The following is a 12883-nucleotide window of genomic DNA, read 5'->3' as shown; positions in this document are numbered from 1 at the left end:
TATTTAATTTTCAAATTTTTTATAATTTAATTAAAATTTGAAATCACAATACTGAAGCTGAATGTTTTGATGCGTGCGTGTTTGAAACTCACCCTTCATCACACAACGCTTTCCCCAAACCCCTCTTTTCATTTTTAGTTTTCAAAAATCTCTTTACTCTGAACCTTCAATTACCTCCCCAACCACGTTTCACAAAACCCAACCTGCACACACACGAAACAAAACCCGCTCTACTCTCCTCCATCGTGAAAAATCAAAACCCCCTTTCTCCTTTTAATGTTCAAACCCAAACCCCTTTCACTTCAACGGAAAAACCCTTTCTCCTTTTAATGTTCAAACCCCAAACCCCTTTCACTTCATCAGAAAAACCCTTTCCCCAAACCCCTTTCTCCTTTTAATTTTCAAAATCTCCCAAACCCTGAATCTACAATTACTAACCCCCACCCACATTTGCTATGCACACAGACACGAAACAAAACCCGTTATCTCCTTTCCCATCCCCTCCACACCGTTATCTCCTTTCACCACACAGGAATTGCGAAATTGTTGAACCTCAGGGCGAATCTGAGCTGCAAGAAGGGCGATTTTGGAACCTACTACGAAATGGGTTACCCTGATTTTGCTGTCGTTGGTGAGAAGGTTGAATGTTTTTGCCTTTTTAACTAGTTTTTGTGCACGTTTAGTTTCTGTTGGTTTTTCATTGTTTTGTGTAGTTGTTTATTGATTTTTATAAATGACATTCCAATTTGACCCCACCATTTAGTGATGATTGCAAAGAAGTTGTTGATTTTGTGGATTTAAGAAGTTTTTGAATTTGATTTTTGTGTTAACTGTGTGAATTGAAAAGATGTTTACAAAATTGATGAATACATTGTGTCCCTACCATTTATTTTGTCGATTTCGTTCAATGTTCAGTACACAATAGTGCATGAGCATATTCGTTTCAAAAATTGAAGTCCCAAACCAGGACAAAATGATGGATTGAAAATTTTTGGAAAGATGTTCTTCCCTAAATATATGGTGTTTCTTTATTATTTAGTGACCTTGGTAATATTTTGGATAGTTTGTACAATGCTAATTGATCATAGTGTGTCTCTTTAATTAATGATGAGTAATTCAACCTAGTTATCTGTGCTTATTATAGTGGCTTGTTGTTAAAAACATGTATCCATACTTGGTATTTTATATATTTTTTAAATTCATCAACCTTTTTTGTAAAAAGTTAAAATCAGGATTGGTTTACAAAAAGTTACCATGAAGCCAAGATTTTATTATAAAAATGATAAGATTGTTATTCACAATTCTAATAAATTATTGTATGGTGTAATTATTAACATTTATATAACTTTTATAATAGATTTAAAATTTTAGTATTTTTGGTTAATCGCGAACTATTATTTGGGTGTCGTGTTTGTTGTTTATTTATTGGAATACCTTACCTATATAAAGTGTTTACCCGAGTAGGAGATTTTAGATACCTATGGCAGAAGAAGAGGGTGAGTCAAGGAAGGTAAATGTTTGTGATTATGATCCATTTATTTATTATAGTTAATTAAGTTCATATCTTGATGTTTTTTAACATGTTTTTTAACTATTTGATTGGTATTTTAGCTTGTGGTTTGTAACCGTTGTAAAATAGACTACATTGTTCAAGTTAATGGTTTATTGAGATCAAGACATCGCTCTCGAATTGGAATCACTCCATTTAGGTGGTGTGTTGAGATGGTGAAACCATTGGATATCAATGGAGTGTTGTTAAAACATACTCTTAGTCGGTGTGTCCTTGAACATGAAAGTATATGTATCAGGCAACATTTGGTACAGTTGTTTGTTTTAGATGTTTGTGTTTGTTTGGGTTTGAATGCTATTGGGGTTGATGTAGAATTCAATAGTGTTGTGTGCGGGGTGATCGAGTCATTATTAGAACATCAACCAATAACAATAGATGACATTGTTAATAGGATATACTTTTATTTACAGAGTGACGATGACGATGACAATGACAATGTAGACAATGTTTGTCATTTATATTTGTTGCTATGTTTTGCTCTTTTGTATTTTTCCAGGACTTCTAGGACTGTGACAAACATGCCATTTAGATTGTTGGATAACCTTGACAACTTGAATCAATACAACTGGTCAAGGTCTGTCCATAGGTTTTTGGTTGAAGGTTTCAATCGTGGTTACCACACTTTAAGGCAAGATCAAAACACGTCTGCCATAATTGTAGCTGGGTCAGTGGCTGTTTTGCAGGTATTTATTATTTTAGCCAAGTTGTATTTTGTTAGCCTTGTGTTTGTGAAGTTGATGATTAATTAGTTCCTTAATTTTTTTAGCTTTTGGTTTGTCGACTACTTTCGTTAAGGTCTTATGAAGGTGATGTTATTTTCCCGAGAATTTTGAGTTGGTCGTTCTTGATGATTAGGACTCATGGAATCAAATCCGCATTTGAATATAACAAGGTATTGTATTGCATTCGTTTTACTTTAGTTGATTAAGTTCTATTCCGTGTACCAATAAGGTATAAAGTTTGGACATCATTATGCAGGTTATTCTTGGTTGGGAATTAACTAAAGAGGAAAAAAACATTGATGTTGTTCATGATGCCTTAAATATTGGTGAAGATGACATCCAAAGAAAGGAATAGATGACATGTCCTTTACTGAATTCAAGCAATGGTGTAAAAGGAAGTTGAAAAGAAATTATTGGGTCATTCGTCAATTAGGACCAACTGAGCAGTATGGAAGAAGAGTATGCCCGTGGAGGTGAGGAACTTGATGCATCTTTCTTTCATCACCCTCTAGCCTTTTCATTTCATAAAGGTGATGCATTTGATGTTGAAGAACCTCAATCATGTAATTTTGATCAATTAGAGCAATGTACTTCTGAATACAATCATCATGGAATGGAAATTATTCCCATTATTGAACTAGAAAAATGTTCATTAGATGTAGACTTAACTCAATTGTATCGGATTCTTAGGGGACGCGTGGGCTGGTTTCAGTACACGATATATTGACAGCAGATTTTGTAAGAATGAAGATTTGTAATTTTATTTATTAAATAGTAATTGTGGATGTTTAGTGATTGTTTTTTTTGGAAGGTATTTGCTTCTATAATCCATGAGCAGTATTGGTGGTTTTATGCAATCAACTGTCGCACACACCAATTTTTTGTCCTTGACTCTCTTGGGAGGACACGACATGGAAGAAAAATAATAGACAATGCAATTGTAAGTTTACTTCTTAATATAATTGTTGTAGTTGGCAAATTCAATTATTCATGACTAAAATGTATGTTGATTGTAACATCCCGGTCGGATATTACTAATTTAAGTAATAAAAATTAAGAAATATGATGAAAACCTCATTTATTATACTTCACTTCCCAAAAACGTGGGAAATTTTATAACATTTATTAATCGGATGTTATCCAAAAATCCATAATTTATGAAACTCCAATACAGTATCCAAATTCACAAATCAATAAAACACTGTTTACAAATTTCATAAAAACAATAATGATAAAACTCCAGTAAAAGCTTTTCCCAGTTAACCCTCTCTCCGATGCTATGCTTCATCAGCACCACCTGCAACATCATCTGCTCCCGTGTAACGCATTACACGATCATCGCCAAACACAAGTAGATAGGGTGAGCTCATAAACAATTAACATATAAGTTAATAAAAAAAAGTCAAGATACACCCATCTATTTTATTCTAGTTAATTCTTGGCCCAAACCTTAATCCCCAAGGCTTTTCAACCTTCACAACACATAAATAATTAGCCTCGGATTCAGGGTTTATGATGCTCACACGAACCTGCCCGCTCGTGGTCCTGCCTCTACGAACCTCCCCGCTCGTAGTCCTGCTCTACGGACCTACCCGCCCGTAGTCCAACACACGTGATCCACCAGCTACGTACCTTCCCGCACGCAGCATCTCTCAAGTGTGAGCACGGAACATACGAACCTACCTCGCTCGTATCCTCACACGAGAGTAACATGATATGAACCTCCCCGCTCATATCATCACGTGTTCACCACCATCCATGAACCTACCCGCTCATGGCACAGCATCCCCTGATCCAAGTTTCACAACACAACATGATAACGAAAACAACCAAAGCACACCACCCTACACAAGGTACATACTCAAGCTGGTCTTAAGGATTCCAATGCTTCCACGAACCTGCCCGCTCGTGGTCCAACTCTACGAACCTCCCCGCTCGTAGTCCAACACACGTGATCCACCAACTACGTACCTCCCCGCACGCAGCATCTCTCAAGTGTGAGCACGGAACATACGAACCTACCTCGCTCGTATCCCCACACGAGAGTAATAGAATATGAACCTCCCCGCTCATATCATCACGTGTTCATCACCAGTCATGAACCTACCCGCTCATGACAACATCAAGCATATCCCAGACCAGGACCCACACCACAAACCATGCAAAACATATCACAATGCACCCTACCACTACACCATCACCTAGCGTAGCCTAAGCGCCGCTAGGCGAAATGGCAGTACAGACCGCCTAGCGGTTCCACATCACCGTCGGGCACCACAACTTATAAGACATTCCTGTTTCATACTATCGCTTGGCGGTTCAGTCTACACCGCTAGGCGCTACACCAGTAATGCGACACTACTGGGTTTTAGGTACTCTAATTAATTTCCTAGAATTCAACCATTTAATTCTCAAACATCCAGAAATCAACATACACATTCATATATTCCAAATTACAACATCACAACACATATGCATCTTTCAAGTATAAGCACACATTCCTCTCTTTTATAATTCATATATACTTACCTCTTAAATCAATTCCAACACACACTTTATTTTCCCCTTCTCATTTTCCCAACCCTTTGCATGCTTACAATTCCATTACATTTAAAGTATGATTATCATGTTCCCATACTTTTCCAAAACCCGTCATGATCATGCAACACTCGGTCATAGTGATATCATCAATAGTGGCCTTATTCCCACGCTTATAACATCTTACATTCGAGCTAACATATATAGGTTCATATATTCAACATGTCTCAGCAAGCACTACCAAAAACATACTCATCAATCATGCATCAATATATTTATATATATACATTCACCAATCAAGGCCATACCAGCACTTGATCACACTCAATCATCCATTAGTAATAATACTATTAGGGAATTCAACAACCAATCATGAGTGACGTATATCTCCCTCTTCAGGCATCCAAAATGAATCTCCACCGTTCAAAGTGAAGAACAACATGTTGTGAAACACCTTACAAAATTTCACCTAAATCGGACGGTTAACGAAGCCGGAAATGCAGTTTCACGAAAACTGCGCAGACCAGAAAAATCGGTGGCGCCTGGCGGCATGAAACTACCGCCGGGCAATTCCTGTTCCACGAAAAGTACGAAAAATAGCATTTTTTGTGAATCAGGGCACCATGTCTCACTGGTATGGCGCCTGGCGACCAAATGGGTGCCGCCAGGCGGTTCCTGCACCTGCGAACCTTACCTCCTTCACAACAACTCTAATTTCCATCAATTTCTGACTCTATAAGATCCGATTCTATCTTTTAGGATTACAATTCATCTCTAACACTTTCCATACGCGAATCCATTCACATTTTTCCATTTAGATGTGTGTCGTTTTCGAAATCCCCAATTCATCAACCTAAAAAGGGTGTTCTTAACAGTTCTCTCAAATTAACTCTAATTGATAGTGAAATTCCCCAATTTCTTTAGTCAAGTATTCAATTAAAAGTTAAGGATCCCTTTCCTTCCATTTAGAATCCAATCAGAACACTCAAAACACCAAAACCGAACCAAAATTGGTCCACGTCGCCTGGCGGGTGTTCATCACCGCTAGGTAGTTCAAGCAAAACCCAGAATCTGGGTTGGTCGTCACGCGTCGCCTGGCGACACAACGCTCACCGCCAGGCGGTTCCTCTCTGGAACCCAGGAAACAAGTAAAAATTGGATGAGTCGCCTGGCGGCAGTTCATCATCCGCCAGGCGGTTTCTGGAAAATTCCAGAAACACGAATTATACACAGCAGGGTATTGTACATGCATCAATTTAATCATACAGTTCATGAAATTAAACAGTACGCAATTAAAGGTACAATTCCAGCTCCCCTAACCTCTGATCCTCGCTCCAAACACGGATTGCACGTGACTTTTAATTCAAACTCACCCTTGCCCTTGCCTCACTCTTCCACAATGGTTTCCCACTCCAATTCTCCTCTACAATTCGTGCCAATCGCCCAGAAGTCTGTGATTTCGTATGCACTCCCCTGTCTCAGACTCTTAATCCCTTAATTATCCTCTCTCACTCTAATTCATTCCACCCTTAATTTCACTTAACCTTTTAAAACGAAAATTACAATAAAAGTGTGTGTTAATGTCTACTCAATATCCCTCACAATGTATTTTTCCAGCACTCACGGCTGCCTTCTTGGCTACTAGGTTTTCCAAACCTTTTCACATTCATGCCAAAGGAAAAATTGGCAAAAAGAAATTATTTAGTTCTCAACAAGGTTTGAACCCACACCCATGCACATACCAAACCAAGGCCAAACCATTCAACCAATCCAGATTTCATGATAACTCTTACAATTCTAGGAATTTATCATCACCCCATGCATTCAATATATAAACACACAAAAACGCATAATTTAAATAACACCCAAGTGGCACACATAGGACTCGAACCCAAGTCCTCACACACAATAAAATACTCTCAACCACTTGAGCTAGTACTTTTCCATGTCATAGTTCCTCACATTAACTGCTTTAAATGTTTCTATTACCCGCCATAATTAAATAATTATTTAAATAACTATTTAATTTTCTCGGGTCTTACATTGATATTTTGTACTAGCTTTTTTTAAGGCCTGTAACATGGAGATTTTATTTGGTTTGCTTTGAAATGATTCTGATGCTGATAAACCTAAATTTGAAGTCCTTACCCAAGACCTTCCCCTTCAACCCAATTTGTAAGCACCAATTTTTGTCTTACATTTTATCCAATATTACTATCTTCATATGATACTGTGATTTAATTTATGTTCACATATTTAGAGATATGATTGTGGCATGATAGTGTTGAGATATATTGAGTTGTGGGATGGTGAAACAATCTTTGATGAAAAAAACTTCCCCACATACACTTCTATAAGTGCCTTTTATTGAATTTCGTTTTGCTCTCATGGTATTCACTCGTTATAATTTCATTTACTTTATTCCATACCGCAGGAACAACTTCAAGCACTCAGGCAACATTACATATGTGATTGGTTTATGGATCCCGAAAATATTCATCGGAATTACTTGCTCCAAGTTTTAGATGTATATAAACGTAAATAGTTTTTGTTGAAAACAATTGTAAAATATGATTCGAATATGACAATTGTCATTCAAACATTTCACTTTTGATTATATATGTATTAGGGAGGGAAATATTTATCCTCCTGTGCTTTCCATAGCCGTCCACATTAATTTGGTTCCAAAATTCAGTGGTGGTTACTAATTAATGTTTGTAAACTTTCATCTTACTTTGGAAAACGTTAAAGGAAAATTGTATCCCAAATTCAATTACAATTAATTTTGTAAGAATAAAATGGTAATTGGAATAAAGTTCCTTTTCTTTTTTGCAAATTAATTTTACAAAAAAAATATGTGGGTTTCATATTAATTGTTCTGTACATGCAACTTCACTTAAAAAATGTAGCAGGGTTGTTTTCCCAGGAATGCCCTAAGATAAGGTTTAAAATAAGTGGAATGTGGACTGTCCCTATTGTGCATAGGTGGCGTTTTCCCTTTTATCGAGGGCTGAAAAGTTGGTCCATCACTTGTCAAATATGTTACTTTTTATCTCGTGCATTAACTCGTACGTGGGTTACAACTTAATTCGCTTCGAATTACAATGTAGTCTTAAGACTGATCCAGGTTAGTATACATATGAATGTTAATTCAAGAAATAATGGAATGGTAAAAATGATTATATGAAACGTCTTCCCAATTTTGGTGTGGCTCCCTTTCAATGAAATCAATGATGATAAGTTTTTATTGAAATGTATTGAATAAAAAATATCCTCGAAGTGGATCATGCATTGATTATAAAATCAGTTGGTCAATGTACAATGAAGAAATCATCCATTCAAGTGTTAAATGTTTAATACGAAAGACTCATTCACCATACCTATGGCACAACAAAAATTACAATCATGTTTAATCCAAAAGAGGACCAACCCATGGCCACATGTTCTAAATACTCCGTACAAAATAATAAATTTGTGGACAATTCAGAGATGTCATTTATAGACACATGTTTCATGTAACGATGTTTGTTGATGCCATTTCATTTTCAAGTGCCCATGTCATCAAAATAAAAGACCAAACCATCGTCATTCCTGCAAAAAAATTATTTAATGAGTGTTGGGTGAATCTGGATACTAAATTTTCTCTTAATACCACAAATAAGAACGCCATGCATAAGTTATTTTACTATACCTAAAAATTTGTTCCTTGTGACACATTTTGTGTTTGATGTGTAGTATTTTGAATTGAAGTCAAGAGGGAAACAAATCCACTACACTGGACGTGTTCAAACTGCCAAAAAAAATTAAGTAAAATTACTATATGTTGGCAAAAGCAAATACAAGTCTAAATGCTGAAGCAAGATTTTGATGATGATAAAAGAAGCCTAAAAGCCATCTGAAAGTCAATATGAAGAACATGTGTTGTTATGTATAAAGCTATCTTGTAAAGTGTAATTAGAATAGTTATAATCAATACGCAAAAAGCAAATTCTGGTATTTCTCGAAAAATCAAAGTGATAATCGGTTATCACTTAGGATAATCGATTATCCTGAGCTGAGTTAATTTTTTCACGAAAAGCACTGGAATAATCGATTATCACCTCTGATAAATGATTATCTGTTCAAAAATTTGTTTTCAAAAAACACACTAGAATAATCGATTATCAATTGTGATAATCGATTATCTTGGTCAGTTGGGCGCGACTATTCAGCTTTTGACCTAATTTTCAGAACCTTTATTTAAGGAACATTAGAGTTACTTCTAACTTACCTTTTTGAGAAGGTAGAGTGCTAATGCTGTGACTGCAAGAGAGTTCTCTTAGTGTTCTTAAAAGAAGCTTTGAAAAACCTAGTGTGGGTAGAGCGATAACTTTTCCTGAGAGGTTTTCTAGGAGATTGAGTGCTGCTGCTGTTGCTAGGAAAGCTAAGGTCAAGGTTCTCTGTGTGATTCAGAGAAAGGTGTTCATTGCTTGTGTGTTCAAGAGAGGTGTTTTCTTTCCTTACTCTTTTTATTATCTGATTGTAAATCTGATATTTGTTAGTGATTTAGTTAATCTTGTTTTTGAGAGATTAACAACTGGACGTAGGGTCTTTTGATCCGAACCAGTATAAATACTTGTGTTCAATCTTCTTCTCTATCTCTTTGTTTCATCTACTATTATGTTTAAAGGAATTAATATTTGATTTAATTGATAAAATTTTGGAAAAATTTTAAAGTATTAATTTTACCACTTAAAACCAATTCACCCCCCTCTTGGTTTTTGTTCAAACGCTTAAACATTTCGCTGCGCGATACCAACAATTGGTATCAGAGCTTGCTTTGATAGTTGTTCAAATTTTTCGAAAATGGTTGGACAAAATCAAACTTTTGTTGAGGGTGCGTCTATCAACAAACCTCCTCTATTTACTGGTGAAAATTATCCTTTTTGGAAAGTTAGGATGCAAATTTTTCTGGAATCTGTTGATAGAGGTATTTGGGATGCTGTGTTAAATGGTCAATTTGTTCCTGTTAATATTGTAAATGATGTGCAGGAACCAAAGCCATTCTCGCAATGGACAATAAACGAAAATAGACGTGCTCAGTATGATGTAAAAGCTAGAAATATAATTTCATCAGCCTTAACCCTAGATGAGTTTTACAAGATCTCAGTCTGCACCAGTGCACAAGATATGTGGGAAATATTGCGTGTAACTCATGAAGGAACAGACAATGTGAAAAGGACACGCAAGAACTCCTTGATTCAAGAATACGAAATGTTTCGGATGCAACACGGAGAAACTATCTACGATGTGCAGAAACGATTCACACACATTGTCAATCATCTCACAGGTCTAGGTAAAACTCTTGATACTGATGAATTAAATATAAAAATTCTTAAATCTTTGAACAGAACTTGGCAGCCGGAGGTGACAACCATCACAGAGTCACAAAATCTTGCGATAATGACGATGGCGGCCCTATTTGGAAAGCTGAGAGAGCATGAGCTTGAACTGGGCAGACTAAATGAAGAAGAAGATATTGGAAGAAAGAAGAACATTGCCTTCAAAACTGAAGTGGTTAAAGGCAAAAAGCAAAAGGAAGAAGATGGTTCAGATGACGATGAAACTCTTAGTCTTATGATTAAGAAGTTTACAAAATTCATGAAGGCCAAAGGTAAAAATCAATTCAAGAACAACAAGAAGGATAATCAAGGATCATCCTCAAATTTTAAATGCTACGGATGTGGAGAATCTGGACATGTCAAGGCTGATTGCCCAAATTCAAAGAAAAGTGAAGAGAAGAAGGGCAGAAAATTCTTTAAAAAGAAGGCATACAAAGCATGGGAAGACAATGCCTCAAGCTCATCAAATTCTAGCGATTCTGATAATGGAGAAGCAAATCTATGTTTGATGGCTAATCACGATGATTCTGACAGTGAGGTAAATTCTACTTGCAATGAAAATGAGTATGATGATTTGTATGATGCTTTTCAACAATTACTTCTTAAATCTAGTAAATTGGATAATGCTCATAAAAAGTTAAAATCTGATTTTAAAGATTTGCAAAGTAAATTTGAAAAATCTCTTGAAGAAGAAGAATTTCTAAAAAATAAAATTTCAATACTAGAAAATAAAGAAAAAGAAACGGTTGAATGTGCTTCATGTAAAAGTTACATGTTTGATATATGTATTTTGGAGAAACATCTTGAAGATGCCTTAGAAAATAAAAATTGTGAAAAGTTTGATCTCAAGAAAAATCCAAATAAGTCCAAGCATGCTCATAATCATGATTTAAAAAATAATACTAAAAGAACTTGTAGAGTTTGGGTAGAAAAAGGAACATCTCATTCTATGAATACATATGCATGTACTGCTACATGTTTTTATTGCATGAAAAAGGGCCATACTTCAAACAAATGCAATATTAAACATTTTGGTGTTCCAAATGGGAAGTATGATTGGGTGCCTGTTCATAAGTAGATATTTTTCTTCTAACCCTAAGGACCCAAACAAGTTGTTGGGGACCTAAATGAATTGTTTCCTTATTTTGCAGATGACTTCTAAATCCAGAAGATCAATGTGGTATCTTGACAGTGGTTGTTCAAGATACATGACTGGAGACAAAAAGAAGTTTAAGAACTTTAAAAGAAAGGAACAAGAATTTGTCACTTATGGGGATAACAACAAGGGAAAAATACTTGGAACATGTGATGTAGGTGGAAGAAATACTTTTGAGATCAAGGATGTACTGTATGTGGAAGGACTAAAGCACAACCTTATCAGTATAAGCCAATTATGTGATAAAGGACTCAAAGTAATATTTGAGAGTGGCTACTGCACTATTCATCAAAAGGACTCCAAATAAGTAACCTTAAAAGGTATGAGACACAATAACATTTACTTGATTGATCTTGATACTGCATCATCTAGTGATATAACTTGTTTGGTTGTTAAAGAAGAAAATCCTTGGTTGTGGCATAAACGAGCTGCTCATATTCACATGCAACAATTAAACAAACTAATTTCTAAAGAATTAGTAATCGGATTGTCAAAAATAAAGTTTGAAAAAGATAAACTATGTGATGCATGTAAAAAAGGAAAACAAGTAAAATCTTCATTTCATTCAAAAAATGTGATTTCTACATCAAAGCCTTTAGAACTTTTGCATATGGATTTGTTTAGTCCTTCAAGGACAAAAAGTGTTGGGGGAAATTATTATGCTCTTGTTATTGTTGATGATTACTCAAGATATACATGGACCTTCTTTCTCACATTAAAAAGTGAGGCCTTTAAAGCTTTTAAGAAATTTGCAAAAGTAATTCAAAATGAAAAAGATTTGAAAATTAAAGTTTTAAGAAGTGATGATGGTGGAGAATTTTAAAATGAATTATTTGAAAATTTTTGTGAAGAAAACACAATTATGCATAATTTTTCTGCATCTAGAACTCCTCAACAAAATGGAGTTGTAGAAAGGAAAAATAGATCTTTAGATGTTTTTGGTCTTAGGTGTGTCTTTCAATCTGTTGAATGGTTTTTCAACAGGTTAAAATGTCTCTTTTAGTCTGTTGAATGGTTTTTCAATAGGTTAAAAGGTTGGCTGTAGTAGTTTTAAACTGCAACAAATTCAATCAGTTGATTTAGTTTTTAATCGACTGATTTCACTTAAGTCAAGTGAAATCAACCGATTGATTTGACTATAAAACCTGTCATTTTCGGAAGAGAGGTTTGTTGATCATTTTAAAGCACGAATTTGTTCTGGAAACTTGTGGAAACTCTCTCCTTCGTGATCATATGTGTTGCAGCTGTTGAAGATTGATCTTGGATCAATTCTTGGAGCTTTTGGCTTGGTTTAAAGCTTTGAGAAAGTGGTTTGTGGTAGGATAGGTTGTGCTACCACTGAGGTTTGATCTTTCTCAAGCTTTTTGTGTGTGCCTGGTGGTTTTCCAGGTCTGCAACAGGGTTCTTGCTGTGCTGGTGTGATTCTTGTGTGATTCAATAGTCTTTTGTGGTGTTTTTGCATATTTTGGAAGTGTAAGGGTGGATACTTTGTAAATCTTTTGAAATAGTTCAAAGT

The sequence above is a fragment of the Vigna unguiculata genome, chromosome 4, assembly GCF_037176805.1.
Source record: "Vigna unguiculata cultivar grain cowpea cultivar isolate G323 ecotype 2 chromosome 4, ASM3717680v1, whole genome shotgun sequence".
Classification (NCBI taxonomy): domain Eukaryota; kingdom Viridiplantae; phylum Streptophyta; class Magnoliopsida; order Fabales; family Fabaceae; genus Vigna; species Vigna unguiculata.
Note: the sequence above shows the minus strand (reverse complement) of the source record.